The sequence below is a fragment of the Eucyclogobius newberryi genome, unplaced genomic scaffold (assembly GCF_026437365.1).
Source record: "Eucyclogobius newberryi isolate DKJ021-1_F unplaced genomic scaffold, fEucNew1.0.hap1 SCAF_5, whole genome shotgun sequence".
Taxonomy (NCBI): Eukaryota; Metazoa; Chordata; class Actinopteri; order Gobiiformes; family Gobiidae; genus Eucyclogobius; species Eucyclogobius newberryi.
The window spans coordinates 5,749,435-5,768,018 of NW_027316167.1; the positions used below are offsets into that span (position 1 = coordinate 5,749,435).

The window sequence follows — 18,584 nt, forward strand, 5'->3', positions numbered from 1 at the left end:
GTCATAACGCGCTTCACAACGTGCTTCGCATCGTGTCATAACGCGATTCGCATCGTGTTATAACGTGCTTCACATCGTGTCATAACGCGCTTCGAATCTTATCATAACGCGCTTCGCATCGTATTATAACGCGCTTCACATCGTGTTATAACGCTTTTCGCATCGCGTTATAACGCGCTTCGCATCGCGTTATAACGCGCTTCGCATCGTGTCATAACGCGCTTCGCATCGTGTTATAACGCGTTTTGCATCGTGTCATAACGCGCTTCACATCGTGCTTCACATCGTGTCATAACGTGCTTCACATCGTGTCATAACGTGCTTCACATTGTGTTATAACGCGCTTCGCATCGTGTTATAACGCACTTCGCATCGTGTTATAACGCGCTTCACATCGTGTTATAACTCGCTTTGCATCGTGTCATAAAACGATTAACATCGTGTCATAACGTGCTTTACATCGTGTTATAACGCGCTTCACATCGTGTCATAACGCGCTTCACATCGTGTCATAACGTGCTTTACATCGTGTCATAACGCGCTTCGCATCGTGTCATAACGCGCTGCGCATCGTGTTATGTCGCGCTTCACATCGTGTCATAACGCGCTTCGCATCGTGTCATAACGCGCTGCGCATCGTGTCATAACGCGATTCGCATCGTGTCATAACGCGCTTCACATCGTGTCATAACGCGCTTCACATCGTGTCATAACGCGCTTCACATCGTGTTATAACGCGCTTCGCATCGTGTCATAACATGCTTCACATCATATCATAACGCACTTCGCATTGTGTTATAACGCGCTTCACATCGTGTTATAACGCGCTTCGCATCGTGTCATAACGCACTTCGCATCGTGTTATAACGCGCTTCACATCGTGTTATAACGCGATTCGCATCGTGTCATAACGTGCTTCACATCGTGTTATAACGCACTTCGCATCGTGTTATAACACGCTTCTCATCGTGTTATAACGCGCTTCGCATCGCGTTATAACGTGCTTCGCATCGTGTCATAACGTGCTTCACATCGTGTTATAACGCGCTTCGCATCGTGTCATAACGCGTTTCGCATCGTGTCATAACGTGCTTCACATCGTGTTATAACGCGCTTCGCATCGTGTCATAACGCGTTTCGCATCGTGTCATAACGCGCTTCACATCGTGCTTCACATCGTGTCATAACGTGCTTCACATCGTGTTATAACGCGCTTCGCATCGTGTTATAACGCGCTTCGCATCGTGTCATAACGTGCTTCGCATCTTGTCATACAGCGCTTCGCATCGTGTCATACAATGCTCCGCATCGTGTCATAACGTGCTTCACATCGTGTCATACAGCGCTTCGCATCGTGTCATACAATGCTTCACATCGTGTCATAACGTGCTTCACATCGTGTTATAACGCGCTTCACATCGTGTTATAACGCGCTTCGCATCGTTTCATAACGCGTTTCGCATCGTGTCATAACGCGCTTCACATCGTGTTATAAAGTGCTTCGCATCGTGTTATAACGCGCTTCGCATCGTGTCATAACGCGCTTCGCATCGTGTCATAACGCGCTTCGCATCGTGTTAGAACGCGCTTCACATCGTGTTATAACACGCTTCACATCGTGTCATAACGCGCTTCGCATCGTGTCATACAGCGCTTCGCATTGTGTCATAACGCGCTTCACATCGTGCTTCACATCGTGTCATAACGTGGTTCACATCGTGTTATAACGCGCTTCGCATCGTGTTATAACGCGCTTCGCATTATGTCATAACGCGCTTCACATCGTGCTTCACATCGTGTCATAACGTGCTTCACATCGTGTTATAACGCGCTTCGCATCGTGTCATAACGTGCTTCGCATCGTGTCATACAGCGCTTTGCATCGTGTCATAACGCGCTTCGCATCGTGTCATAACGCGCTTCGCATCGTGTTATAACGCGCTTCACATCGTGTTATAACGCGCTTCGCATCGTGTCATAACGTGCTTCACATCGTGTTATAACGCGCTTCGCATCGCGTTATAACGCACTTCGCATCATGTCATAACGTGCTTTACATAGTGTCATAACGCGCTTCGCATCGTGTCATAACGCGCTTCACATCGTGCTTCACATCGTGCTTCACATCGTGTCATAACGTGCTTCACATCGTGTTATAACGCGCTTCGCATCGTGTTATAACGCGCTTCGCATTGTGTCATAACGCGCTTCACATCGTGCTTCGCATCGTGTCATAACGCGCTTCGCATCGTATCATAACGCGCTTCGCATCGTATTATAACGCGCTTCACATTGTGTTATAACGCTTTTCGCATCGCGTTATAACGCGCTTCGCATCGTGTCATAACGCGTTTCGCATCGTGTTATAACGCGTTTTGCATCGTGTCATAACGCGCTTCACATCGTGCTTCACATCGTGTCATAACGTGCTTCACATCGTGTCATAACGTGCTTCACATTGTGTTATAACGCGCTTCGCATCGTGTTATAACGCACTTCGCATCGTGTTATAACGCGCTTCACATCGTGTTATAACTCGCTTTGCATCGTGTCATAAAACGATTAACATCGTGTCATAACGTGCTTTACATCGTGTTATAACGCGCTTCACATCGTGTCATAACGCGCTTCGCATCGTGTCATAACGCGCTGCGCATCGTGTCATGACGCGATTCGCATCGTGTCATAACGCGCTTCACATCGTGTCATAACGCGCTTCACATCGTGTCATAACGCGCTTCACATCGTGTTATAACGCGCTTCGCATCGTGTCATAACATGCTTCACATCATATCATAACGCACTTCGCATTGTGTTATAACGCGCTTCACATCGTGTTATAACGCGCTTCGCATCGTGTCATAACGCACTTCACATCGTGTTATAACACGCTTCACATCGTGTTATAACGCGATTCGCATCGTGTCATAACGCGCTTCACATCGTGTTATAACGCACTTCGCATCGTGTTATAACACGCTTCTCATCGTGTCATAACGCGCTTCACATCGTGTTATAACGCGCTTCGCATCGTGTCATAACGCGTTTCGCATCGTGTCATAACGTGCTTCACATCGTGTTATAACGCGCTTCGCATCGTGTCATAACGCGTTTCGCATCGTGTCATAACGCGCTTCACATCGTGCTTCACATCGTGTCATAACGTGCTTCACATCGTGTTATAACGCGCTTCGCATCGTGTTATAACGCGCTTCGCATCGTGTCATAACGTGCTTCGCATCTTGTCATACAGCGCTTCGCATCGTGTCATACAATGCTCCGCATCGTGTCATAACGTGCTTCACATCGTGTCATACAGCGCTTCACATCGTGTCATAACGTGCTTCACATCGTGTTATAACGCGCTTCGCATCGTTTCATAACGCGTTTCGCATCGTGTCATAACGCGCTTCACATCGTGTTATAAAGTGCTTCGCATCGTGTTATAACGCGCTTCGCATCGTGTCATAACGCGCTTCGCATCGTGTCATAACGCGCTTCGCATCGTGTTAGAACGCGCTTCACATCGTGTTATAACACGCTTCACATCGTGTCATAACGCGCTTCGCATCGTGTCATACAGCGCTTCGCATTGTGTCATAACGCGCTTCACATCGTGCTTCACATCGTGTCATAACGTGGTTCACATCGTGTTATAACGCGCTTCGCATCGCGTTATAACGCACTTCGCATCATGTCATAACGTGCTTTACATAGTGTCATAACGCGCTTCGCATCGTGTCATAACGCGCTTCACATCGTGCTTCACATCGTGTCATAACGTGCTTCACATCGTGTTATAACGCGCTTCGCATCGTGTTATAACGCGCTTCGCATTGTGTCATAACGCGCTTCACATCGTGCTTCGCATCGTGTCATAACGCGCTTCGCATCGTATCATAACGCGCTTCGCATCGTATTATAACGCGCTTCACATCGTGTTATAACGCTTTTCGCATCGCGTTATAACGCGCTTCGCATCGTGTCATAACGCGCTTCGCATCGTGTTATAACGCGTTTTGCATCGTGTCATAACGCGCTTCACATCGTGCTTCACATCGTGTCATAACGTGCTTCACATCGTGTCATAACGTGCTTCACATTGTGTTATAACGCGCTTCGCATCGTGTTATAACGCACTTCGCATCGTGTTATAACGCGCTTCACATCGTGTTATAACTCGCTTTGCATCGTGTCATAACACGATTAACATCGTGTCATAACGTGCTTTACATCGTGTTATAACGCGCTTCACATCGTGTCATAACGCGCTTCACATCGTGTCATAACGTGCTTCACATCGTGTCATAACGCGCTTCGCATCGTGTCATAACGCGCTGCGCATCGTGTCATAACGCGATTCGCATCGTGTCATAACGCGCTTCACATCGTGTCATAACGCGCTTCACATCGTGTCATAACGCGCTTCACATCGTGTTATAACGCGCTTCGCATCGTGTCATAACATGCTTCACATCATATCATAACGCACTTCGCATTGTGTTATAACGCGCTTCACATCGTGTTATAACGCGCTTCGCATCGTGTCATAACGCACTTCGCATCGTGTTATAACGCGCTTCACATCGTGTTATAACGCGATTCGCATCGTGTCATAACGTGCTTCACATCGTGTTATAACGCACTTCGCATCGTGTTATAACACGCTTCTCATCGTGTTATAACGCGCTTCGCATCGCGTTATAACGCGCTTCGCATCGTGTCATAACGCGCTTCGCATCGTGTTATAACGCGTTTTGCATCGTGTCATAACGCGCTTCACATCGTGCTTCACATCGTGTCATAACGTGCTTCACATCGTGTCATAACGTGCTTCACATTGTGTTATAACGCGCTTCGCATCGTGTTATAACGCACTTCGCATCGTGTTATAACGCGCTTCACATCGTGTTATAACTCGCTTCGCATCGTGTCATAACACGATTCACATCGTGTCATAACGTGCTTTACATCGTGTTATAACGCGCTTCACATCGTGTCATAACGCGCTTCGCATCGTGTTATGTCGCGCTTCACATCGTGTCATAACGCGCTTCGCATCGTGTCATAACGCGCTGCGCATCGTGTCATAACGCGATTCGCATCGTGTCATAACGCGCTTCACATCGTGTCATAACGCGCTTCACCTCGTGTCATAACGCGCTTCACATCGTGTTATAACGCGCTTCGCATCGTGTCATAACATGCTTCACATCATATCATAACGCACTTCGCATTGTTTTATAACGCGCTTCACATCGTGTTATAACGCGCTTCACATCGTGTCATAACGCGCTTCGCATCGTGTCATAACATGCTTCACATCATATCATAACGCACTTCGCATTGTGTTATAACGCGCTTCACATCGTGTTATAACGCGCTTCGCATCGTGTCATAACGCACTTCGCATCGTGTTATAACGCGCTTCACATCGTGTTATAACGCGATTCGCATCGTGTCATAACGTGCTTCACATCGTGTTATAACGCACTTCGCATCGTGTTATAACACGCTTCTCATCGTGTTATAACGTGCTTCGCATCGTGTCATAACGTGCTTCACATCGTGTCATAACGCGCTTCACATCGTGTCATAACGCGCTTCACCTCGTGTCATAACGCGCTTCACATCGTGTTATAACGCGCTTCGCATCGTGTCATAACATGCTTCACATCATATCATAACGCACTTCGCATTGTTTTATAACGCGCTTCACATCGTGTTATAACGCGCTTCACATCGTGTCATAACGCGCTTCACATCGTGTCATAACGTGCTTCACATCGTGTTATAACGCACTTCGCATCGTGTCATAACGCGCTTCGCATCGTGTTATGTCGCGCTTCACATCGTGTCATAACGCGCTTCGCATCGTGTCATAACGCGCTTCGCATCGTGTCATAACGCGCTTCGCATCGTGTTATAACGCGCTTCACATCGTGTCATAACGCGCTTCACATCGTGTCATAACGCGCTTCACATCGTGTCATAACGCGCTTCACATCGTGTCATAACGCGCTTCACATCGTGTTATAACGCGCTTCGCATCGTGTCATAACATGCTTCACATCATATCATAACGCACTTCGCATTGTGTTATAACGCGCTTCACATCGTGTTATAACGCGCTCCGCATCGTGTCATAACGCACTTCGCATCGTGTTATAACGCGCTTCGCATCATGTTATAACGCGCTTCGCATCGTGTCATAACGTGCTTCGCATCGTGTCATAACGCGCTTCTCATTGTGTCATAACGCGTTTTGCATCGTGTTATAACGCGCTTCACATTGTGTTATAACGCGCTTCGCATCGTGTCATAACGCGATTCGCATCGTGTCATAACGTGCTTCACATCGTGTTATAACGCACTTCGCATCGTGTTATAACACGCTTCTCATCGTGTTATAACGCGCTTCGCATCGCGTTATAACGTGCTTCGCATCGTGTCATAACGTGCTTCACATCGTGTTATAACGCGCTTCGCATCGTGTCATAACGCGCTTCGCATCGTGTCATAACGCGCTTCGCATCGTGTTATGTCGCGCTTCACATCGTGTTATAACGTGCTTCGCATCGTGTCATAACGTGCTTCACATCGTGTCATAACGCGCTTCACCTCGTGTCATAACGCGCTTCACATCATATCATAACGCACTTCGCATTGTGTCATAACGCGCTTCGCATCGTGTTATGTCGCGCTTCACATCGTGTTATAACGTGCTTCGCATCGTGTCATAACGTGCTTCACATCGTGTCATACAGCGCTCCGCATCGTGCTTCATATCGTGTCATAACGCGCTTTGCATCGTGTCATAACGCGTTTCGCATCGTGTCATAACGCGCTTCACATCATGCTTCACATCGTGTCATAACGTGCTTCACATCGCGTTATAACGCGCTTCGCATCGTGTTATAACGCGCTTCACATCGTGTCATAACGCGCTGCGCATCGTGTCATAACGCGATTCGCATCGTGTCATAACGCGCTTCACATCGTGTCATAACGCGCTTCACATCGTGTCATAACGCGCTTCACATCGTGTTATAACGCGCTTCGCATCGTGTCATAATATGCTTCACATCATATCATAACGCACTTCGCATTGTGTTATAACGCGCTTCACATCGTGTTATAACGCACTTTGCATCGTGTTATAACGCGCTTCACATCGTGTTATAACTCGCTTCGCATCGTGTCATAACACGATTCACATCGTGTCATAACGTGCTTTACATCGTGTTATAACGCGCTTCACATCGTGTCATAACGCGCTTCACATCGTGTCATAACGTGCTTTACATCGTGTCATAACGCGCTTCGCATCGTGTCATAACGCGCTTCGCATCGTGTTATGTCGCGCTTCACATCGTGTCATAACGCGCTTCGCATCGTGTCATAACGCGCTGCGCATCGTGTCATAACGCGATTCGCATCGTGTCATAACGCGCTTCACATCGTGTCATAACGCGCTTCACCTCGTGTCATAACGCGCTTCACATCGTGTTATAACGCGCTTCGCATCGTGTCATAACATCCTTCACATCATATCATAACGCACTTCGCATTGTGTTATAACGCGCTTCACATCGTGTTATAACGCGCTTCACATCGTGTCATAACGCGCTTCACATCGTGTCATAACGTGCTTCACATCGTGTTATAACGCACTTCGCATCGTGTCATAACGCGCTTCGCATCGTGTTATGTCGCGCTTCACATCGTGTCATAACGCGCTTCGCATCGTGTCATAACGCGCTTCGCATCGTGTCATAACGCGCTTCGCATCGTGTTATAACGCGATTCGCATCGTGTCATAACGCGCTTCACATCGTGTCATAACGCGCTTCACATCGTGTCATAACGCGCTTCACATCGTGTTATAACGCGCTTCGCATCGTGTCATAACATGCTTCACATCATATCATAACGCACTTCGCATCGTGTTATAACGCGCTTCACATCGTGTTATAACGCGCTCCGCATCGTGTCATAACGCACTTCGCATCGTGTTATAACGCGCTTCGCATCGTGTTATAACGCGCTTCGCATCGTGTCATAACGTGCTTCGCATCGTGTCATAACGCGCTTCTCATTGTGTCATAACGCGTTTTGCATCGTGTTATAACGCGCTTCGCATCGTGTCATAACGCGCTTCGCATCGTGTCATAACGCGCTTCGCATCGTCTTATAACGCGCTTCACATCGTGTTATAACGCGCTTTGCATCGCGTCATAACGTGTTTCGCATCGTGTTTCAACGCGATTCACATCGTGTCATAACTCGCTTCGCATCGTGTCATAACGCGCTTCGCATCGTGTCATAACGCGCTTCGCATCGTGTCATAACGCGCTTCGCATCGTGTTATGTCGCGCCTCACATCGTGTTATAACGTGCTTCGCATCGTGTCATAACGTGCTTCACATCGTGTCATACAGCGCTCCGCATCGTGCTTCATATCGTGTCATAACGTGCTTCACATCGTGTTATAACGCGCTTCGCATCGTGTCATAACGCGTTTCGCATCGTGTCATAACGCGCTTCACATCGTGCTTCACATCGTGTCATAACGTGCTTCACATCGTGTTATAACGCGCTTCGCATCGTGTTATAACGCGCTTCGCATCGTGTCATAACGTGCTTCGCAACTTGTCATACAGCGCTTCGCATCGTGTCATACAATGCTCCGCATCGTGTCATAACGCGCTTCACATCATGTTATAACGCGTTTCGCATCGTGTCATAACGCGCTTCACATCGTGCTTCACATCGTGTCATAACGTGCTTCACATCGTGTTATAAAGTGCTTCGCATCGTGTTATAACGCGTTTCGCATCGTGTCATAACGCGCTTCACATCGTACTTCGCATCGTGTCATAACGTGCTTCACATCGTGTTATAACGCGCTTCGCATCGTGTCATAACGTGCTTCGCATCGTGTCATACAGCGCTTTGCATCGTGTCATAACGCGCTTCACATCGTGTTATAACGCGCTTCGCATCGTGTTATAACGTGCTTCGCATCGTGTTATGTCGCGCTTCACATCGTTTCATAACGCGCTTCACATCGTGCTTCACATCGTGTCATAACGTGGTTCACATCGTGTTATAACGCGCTTCGCATCGTGTTATAACGCGCTTCGCATTATGTCATAACGCGCTTCACATCGTGCTTCACATCGTGTCATAACGTGCTTCACATCGTGTTATAACGCGCTTCGCATCGTGTCATAACGTGCTTCGCATCGTGTCATACAGCGCTTTGCATCGTGTCATAACGCGCTTCGCATCGTGTCATAACGCGCTTCGCATCGTGTTATAACGCGCTTCACATCGTGTTATAACGCGCTTCGCATCGTGTCATAACGTGCTTCACATCGTGTTATAACGCGCTTCGCATCGCGTTATAACGCACTTCGCATCATGTCATAACGTGCTTTACATAGTGTCATAACGCGCTTCGCATCGTGTCATAACGCGCTTCACATCGTGCTTCACATCGTGTCATAACGTGCTTCACATCGTGTTATAACGCGCTTCGCATCGTGTTATAACGCGCTTCGCATTGTGTCATAACGCGCTTCACATCGTGCTTCGCATCGTGTCATAACGCGCTTCGCATCGTGTTATAACGTGCTTCACATCGTGTCATAACGTGCTTCACATCGTGTCAAACAGCGCGTCACATCGTGTCATAACGCGCTTCGCATCGTGTCATAACGCGCTTCGCATCGTGTCATAACGCGCTTCGCATCGTGTTATGTCGCGCTTCACATCGTGTTATAACGTGCTTCACATCGTGTTATAACGCGCTTCGCATCGTGTCATAACGCGTTTCGCATCTTGTCATAACGCGCTTCACATCGTGCTTCACATCGTGTCATAACGTGCTTCACATCGTGTTATAACGCGCTTCGCATCGTGTTATAACGCGCTTCGCATCGTGTCATAACGTGCTTCACATCGTGTCATACAGCTCTCCGCATCGTGCTTCACATCGTGTCATAACGTGCTTCACATCGTGTTATAACGCGCTTCGCATCGTGTCATAACGCGTTTCGCATCGTGTCATAACGCGCTTCACATCGTGCTTCACATCGTGTTATAAAGTGCTTCGCATCGTGTTATAACGCGCTTCGCATTGTGTCATAACACGCTTCACATCGTGCTTCACATCGTGTCATAACGTGGTTCACATCGTGTTATAACGCGCTTCGCATCGTGTTATAACGCGCTTCGCATTATGTCATAACGCGCTTCACATCGTGCTTCACATCGTGTCATAACGTGCTTCACATCGTGTTATAACGCGCTTCGCATCGTGTCATAACGTGCTTCGCATCGTGTCATACAGCGCTTTGCATCGTGTCATAACGCGCTTCGCATCGTGTCATAACGCGCTTCGCATCGTGTTATAACGCGCTTCACATCGTGTTATAACGCGCTTCGCATCGTGTCATAACGTGCTTCACATCGTGTTATAACGCGCTTCGCATCGCGTTATAACGCACTTCGCATCATGTCATAACGTGCTTTACATAGTGTCATAACGCGCTTCGCATCGTGTCATAACGCGCTTCACATCGTGCTTCACATCGTGTCATAACGTGCTTCACATCGTGTTATAACGCGCTTCGCATCGTGTTATAACGCGCTTCGCATTGTGTCATAACGCGCTTCACATCGTGCTTCGCATCGTGTCATAACGCGATTCGCATCGTGTTATAACGTGCTTCACATCGTGTCATAACGCGCTTCGAATCGTATCATAACGCGCTTCGCATCGTATTATAACGCGCTTCACATCGTGTTATAACGCTTTTCGCATCGCGTTATAACGCGCTTCGCATCGTGTCATAACGCGCTTCGCATCGTGTTATAACGCGTTTTGCATCGTGTCATAACGCGCTTCACATCGTGCTTCACATCGTGTCATAACGTGCTTCACATCGTGTCATAACGTGCTTCACATTGTGTTATAACGCGCTTCGCATCGTGTTATAACGCACTTCGCATCGTGTTATAACGCGCTTCACATCGTGTTATAACTCGCTTTGCATCGTGTCATAAAACGATTAACATCGTGTCATAACGTGCTTTACATCGTGTTATAACGCGCTTCACATCGTGTCATAACGCGCTTCACATCGTGTCATAACGTGCTTTACATCGTGTCATAACGCGCTTCGCATCGTGTCATAACGCGCTGCGCATCGTGTTATGTCGCGCTTCACATCGTGTCATAACGCGCTTCGCTTCGTGTCATAACGCGCTGCGCATCGTGTCATAACGCGATTCGCATCGTGTCATAACGCGCTTCACATCGTGTCATAACGCGCTTCGCATCGTGTTATAACGCGCTTCACATCGTGTTATAACGCGATTCGCATCGTGTCATAACGTGCTTCACATCGTGTTATAACGCACTTCGCATCGTGTTATAACACGCTTCTCATCGTGTTATAACACGCTTCTCATCGTGTTATAACGCGCTTCGCATCGCGTTATAACGCGCTTCGCATCGTGTCATAACGCGCTTCGCATCGTGTTATAACGCGTTTTGCATCGTGTCATAACGCGCTTCACATCGTGCTTCACATCGTGTCATAACGTGCTTCACATCGTGTCATAACGTGCTTCACTTTGTGTTATAACGCGCTTCGCATCGTGTTATAACTCACTTCGCATCGTGTTATAACGCGCTTCACATCGTGTTATAACTCGCTTCGTATCGTGTCATAACACGATTCACATTGTGTCATAACGTGCTTTACATCGTGTTATAACGCGCTTCACATCGTGTCATAACGCGCTTCACATCGTGTCATAACGTGCTTTACATCGTGTCATAACGCGCTTCGCATCGTGTTATGTCGCGCTTCACATCGTGTCATAACGCGCTTCGAATCGTGTCATAACGCGCTGCGCATCGTGTCATAACGCGATTCGCATCGTGTCATAACGCGCTTCACATCGTGTCATAACGCGCTTCACATCGTGTCATAACGCGCTTCACATCGTGTTATAACGCGCTTCGCATCGTGTCATAACATGCTTCACATCATATCATAACGCACTTCGCATTGTGTTATAACGCGCTTCACATCGTGTTATAACGCGCTTCGCATCGTGTCATAACGCACTTCGCATCGTGTTATAACGCGCTTCACATCGTGTTATAACGCGATTCGCATCGTGTCATAACGTGCTTCACATCGTGTTATAACGCACTTCGCATCGTGTTATAACACGCTTCTCATCGTGTTATAACGCGCTTCGCATCGTGTCATAACGCGATTCGCATCGTGTCATAACGCGCTTCACATCGTGTCATAACGTGCTTTGCATCGTGTCATAACGCGCTTCGCATCGTGTCATAAAGCGCTTCGCATCGTGTTATAACGCGTTTTGCATCGTGTCATAACGCGCTTCACATCGTGCTTCACATCGTGTCATAACGTGTTTCACATCGTGTCATAACGTGCTTCACATTGTGTTATAACGCGCTTCGCATCGTGTTATAACGCGCTTCGGATCGTGTTATAACGCGCTTCACATCGTGTTATAACTCGCTTCGCATCGTGTCATAACACGATTCACATCGTGTCATAACGTGCTTTACATCGTGTTATAACGCGCTTCACATCGTGTCATAACGCGCTTCACATCGTGTCATAACGTGCTTCACATCGTGTTATAACGCACTTCGCATCGTGTCATAACGCGCTTCGCATCGTGTTATGTCGCGCTTCACATCGTGTCATAACGCGCTTCGCATCGTGTCATAACGCGCTTCGCATCGTGTCATAACCAGTTCGCATCGTGTTATAACGCGATTCGCATCGTGTCATAACGCGCTTCACATCGTGTCATAACGCGCTTCACATCGTGTCATAACGCGCTTCACATCGTGCTTCACATCGTGTCATAACGTGCTTCACATCGTGTCATAACGTGCTTCACATTGTGTTATAACGCGCTTCGCATCGTGTTATAACGCACTTCGCATCGTGTTATAACGCGCTTCACATCGTGTTATAACTCGCTTCGCATCGTGTCATAACACGATTCACATCGTGTCATAACGTGCTTTACATCGTGTTATAACGCGCTTCACATCGTGTCATAACGCGCTTCGCATCGTGTTATGTCGCGCTTCACATCGTGTCATAACGCGCTTCGCATCGTGTCATAACGCGCTGCGCATCGTGTCATAACGCGATTCGCATCGTGTCATAACGCGCTTCACATCGTGTCATAACGCGCTTCACCTCGTGTCATAACGCGCTTCACATCGTGTTATAACGCGCTTCGCATCGTGTCATAACATGCTTCACATCATATCATAACGCACTTCGCATTGTTTTATAACGCGCTTCACATCGTGTTATAACGCGCTTCACATCGTGTCATAACGCGCTTCGCATCGTGTCATAACATGCTTCACATCATATCATAACGCACTTCGCATTGTGTTATAACGCGCTTCACATCGTGTTATAACGCGCTTCGCATCGTGTCATAACGCACTTCGCATCGTGTTATAACGCGCTTCACATCGTGTTATAACGCGATTCGCATCGTGTCATAACGTGCTTCACATCGTGTTATAACGCACTTCGCATCGTGTTATAACACGCTTCTCATCGTGTTATAACGTGCTTCGCATCGTGTCATAACGTGCTTCACATCGTGTCATAACGCGCTTCACATCGTGTCATAACGCGCTTCACCTCGTGTCATAACGCGCTTCACATCGTGTTATAACGCGCTTCGCATCGTGTCATAACATGCTTCACATCATATCATAACGCACTTCGCATTGTTTTATAACGCGCTTCACATCGTGTTATAACGCGCTTCACATCGTGTCATAACGCGCTTCACATCGTGTCATAACGTGCTTCACATCGTGTTATAACGCACTTCGCATCGTGTCATAACGCGCTTCGCATCGTGTTATGTCGCGCTTCACATCGTGTCATAACGCGCTTCGCATCGTGTCATAACGCGCTTCGCATCGTGTCATAACGCGCTTCGCATCGTGTTATAACGCGCTTCACATCGTGTCATAACGCGCTTCACATCGTGTCATAACGCGCTTCACATCGTGTCATAACGCGCTTCACATCGTGTCATAACGCGCTTCACATCGTGTTATAACGCGCTTCGCATCGTGTCATAACATGCTTCACATCATATCATAACGCACTTCGCATTGTGTTATAACGCGCTTCACATCGTGTTATAACGCGCTCCGCATCGTGTCATAACGCACTTCGCATCGTGTTATAACGCGCTTCGCATCATGTTATAACGCGCTTCGCATCGTGTCATAACGTGCTTCGCATCGTGTCATAACGCGCTTCTCATTGTGTCATAACGCGTTTTGCATCGTGTTATAACGCGCTTCACATTGTGTTATAACGCGCTTCGCATCGTGTCATAACGCGATTCGCATCGTGTCATAACGTGCTTCACATCGTGTTATAACGCACTTCGCATCGTGTTATAACACGCTTCTCATCGTGTTATAACGCGCTTCGCATCGCGTTATAACGTGCTTCGCATCGTGTCATAACGTGCTTCACATCGTGTTATAACGCGCTTCGCATCGTGTCATAACGCGCTTCGCATCGTGTCATAACGCGCTTCGCATCGTGTTATGTCGCGCTTCACATCGTGTTATAACGTGCTTCGCATCGTGTCATAACGTGCTTCACATCGTGTCATAACGCGCTTCACCTCGTGTCATAACGCGCTTCACATCATATCATAACGCACTTCGCATTGTGTCATAACGCGCTTCGCATCGTGTTATGTCGCGCTTCACATCGTGTTATAACGTGCTTCGCATCGTGTCATAACGTGCTTCACATCGTGTCATACAGCGCTCCGCATCGTGCTTCATATCGTGTCATAACGCGCTTTGCATCGTGTCATAACGCGTTTCGCATCGTGTCATAACGCGCTTCACATCATGCTTCACATCGTGTCATAACGTGCTTCACATCGCGTTATAACGCGCTTCGCATCGTGTTATAACGCGCTTCACATCGTGTCATAACGCGCTGCGCATCGTGTCATAACGCGATTCGCATCGTGTCATAACGCGCTTCACATCGTGTCATAACGCGCTTCACATCGTGTCATAACGCGCTTCACATCGTGTTATAACGCGCTTCGCATCGTGTCATAATATGCTTCACATCATATCATAACGCACTTCGCATTGTGTTATAACGCGCTTCACATCGTGTTATAACGCACTTTGCATCGTGTTATAACGCGCTTCACATCGTGTTATAACTCGCTTCGCATCGTGTCATAACACGATTCACATCGTGTCATAACGTGCTTTACATCGTGTTATAACGCGCTTCACATCGTGTCATAACGCGCTTCACATCGTGTCATAACGTGCTTTACATCGTGTCATAACGCGCTTCGCATCGTGTCATAACGCGCTTCGCATCGTGTTATGTCGCGCTTCACATCGTGTCATAACGCGCTTCGCATCGTGTCATAACGCGCTGCGCATCGTGTCATAACGCGATTCGCATCGTGTCATAACGCGCTTCACATCGTGTCATAACGCGCTTCACCTCGTGTCATAACGCGCTTCACATCGTGTTATAACGCGCTTCGCATCGTGTCATAACATCCTTCACATCATATCATAACGCACTTCGCATTGTGTTATAACGCGCTTCACATCGTGTTATAACGCGCTTCACATCGTGTCATAACGCGCTTCACATCGTGTCATAACGTGCTTCACATCGTGTTATAACGCACTTCGCATCGTGTCATAACGCGCTTCGCATCGTGTTATGTCGCGCTTCACATCGTGTCATAACGCGCTTCGCATCGTGTCATAACGCGCTTCGCATCGTGTCATAACGCGCTTCGCATCGTGTTATAACGCGATTCGCATCGTGTCATAACGCGCTTCACATCGTGTCATAACGCGCTTCACATCGTGTCATAACGCGCTTCACATCGTGTTATAACGCGCTTCGCATCGTGTCATAACATGCTTCACATCATATCATAACGCACTTCGCATCGTGTTATAACGCGCTTCACATCGTGTTATAACGCGCTCCGCATCGTGTCATAACGCACTTCGCATCGTGTTATAACGCGCTTCGCATCGTGTTATAACGCGCTTCGCATCGTGTCATAACGTGCTTCGCATCGTGTCATAACGCGCTTCTCATTGTGTCATAACGCGTTTTGCATCGTGTTATAACGCGCTTCGCATCGTGTCATAACGCGCTTCGCATCGTGTCATAACGCGCTTCGCATCGTCTTATAACGCGCTTCACATCGTGTTATAACGCGCTTTGCATCGCGTCATAACGTGTTTCGCATCGTGTTTCAACGCGATTCACATCGTGTCATAACTCGCTTCGCATCGTGTCATAACGCGCTTCGCATCGTGTCATAACGCGCTTCGCATCGTGTCATAACGCGCTTCGCATCGTGTTATGTCGCGCCTCACATCGTGTTATAACGTGCTTCGCATCGTGTCATAACGTGCTTCACATCGTGTCATACAGCGCTCCGCATCGTGCTTCATATCGTGTCATAACGTGCTTCACATCGTGTTATAACGCGCTTCGCATCGTGTCATAACGCGTTTCGCATCGTGTCATAACGCGCTTCACATCGTGCTTCACATCGTGTCATAACGTGCTTCACATCGTGTTATAACGCGCTTCGCATCGTGTTATAACGCGCTTCGCATCGTGTCATAACGTGCTTCGCAACTTGTCATACAGCGCTTCGCATCGTGTCATACAATGCTCCGCATCGTGTCATAACGCGCTTCACATCATGTTATAACGCGTTTCGCATCGTGTCATAACGCGCTTCACATCGTGCTTCACATCGTGTCATAACGTGCTTCACATCGTGTTATAAAGTGCTTCGCATCGTGTTATAACGCGTTTCGCATCGTGTCATAACGCGCTTCACATCGTACTTCGCATCGTGTCATAACGTGCTTCACATCGTGTTATAACGCGCTTCACATCGTGTCATAACGTGCTTCACATCGTGTTATAAAGTGCTTCGCATCGTGTTATAACGCGTTTCGCATCGTGTCATAACGCGCTTCACATCGTACTTCGCATCGTGTCATAACGTGCTTCACATCGTGTTATAACGCGCTTCACATCGTGTCATAACGTGCTTCGCATCGTGTCATACAGCGCTTTGCATCGTGTCATAACGCGCTTCACATCGTGTTATAACGCGCTTCGCATCGTGTTATAACGTGCTTCGCATCGTGTTATGTCGCGCTTCACATCGTTTCATAACGCGCTTCACATCGTGCTTCACATCGTGTCATAACGTGGTTCACATCGTGTTATAACGCGCTTCGCATCGTGTTATAACGCGCTTCGCATTATGTCATAACGCGCTTCACATCGTGCTTCACATCGTGTCATAACGTGCTTCACATCGTGTTATAACGCGCTTCGCATCGTGTCATAACGTGCTTCGCATCGTGTCATACAGCGCTTTGCATCGTGTCATAACGCGCTTCGCATCGTGTCATAACGCGCTTCGCATCGTGTTATAACGCGCTTCACATCGTGTTATAACGCGCTTCGCATCGTGTCATAACGTGCTTCACATCGTGTTATAACGCGCTTCGCATCGCGTTATAACGCACTTCGCATCATGTCATAACGTGCTTTACATAGTGTCATAACGCGCTTCGCATCGTGTCATAACGCGCTTCACATCGTGCTTCACATCGTGTCATAACGTGCTTCACATCGTGTTATAACGCGCTTCGCATCGTGTTATAACGCGCTTCGCATTGTGTCATAACGCGCTTCACATCGTGCTTCGCATCGTGTCATAACGCGCTTCGCATCGTGTTATAACGTGCTTCACATCGTGTCATAACGTGCTTCACATCGTGTCAAACAGCGCGTCACATCGTGTCATAACGCGCTTCGCATCGTGTCATAACGCGCTTCGCATCGTGTCATAACGCGCTTCGCATCGTGTTATGTCGCGCTTCACATCGTGTTATAACGTGCTTCACATCGTGTTATAACGCGCTTCGCATCGTGTCATAACGCGTTTCGCATCTTGTCATAACGCGCTTCACATCGTGCTTCACATCGTGTCATAACGTGCTTCACATCGTGTTATAACGCGCTTCGCATCGTGTTATAACGCGCTTCGCATCGTGTCATAACGTGCTTCACATCGTGTCATACAGCTCTCCGCATCGTGCTTCACATCGTGTCATAACGTGCTTCACATCGTGTTATAACGCGCTTCGCATCGTGTCATAACGCGTTTCGCATCGTGTCATAACGCGCTTCACATCGTGCTTCACATCGTGTTATAAAGTGCTTCGCATCGTGTTATAACGCGCTTCGCATTGTGTCATAACACGCTTCACATCGTGCTTCACATCGTGTCATAACGTGGTTCACATCGTGTTATAACGCGCTTCGCATCGTGTTATAACGCGCTTCGCATTATGTCATAACGCGCTTCACATCGTGCTTCACATCGTGTCATAACGTGCTTCACATCGTGTTATAACG

At 47.9% G+C, this 18,584-nt stretch overlaps 1 protein-coding gene across 1 annotated transcript in view; it reads left to right on the top strand.

Moving 5' to 3' along the window:
• The window catches only part of cemip (cell migration inducing hyaluronidase 1), a 138,318-nt gene that overhangs the window by 58,986 nt on the left and 60,748 nt on the right, over positions 1-18,584 (top strand). The gene's annotated exons all lie outside the window — the stretch shown is intronic.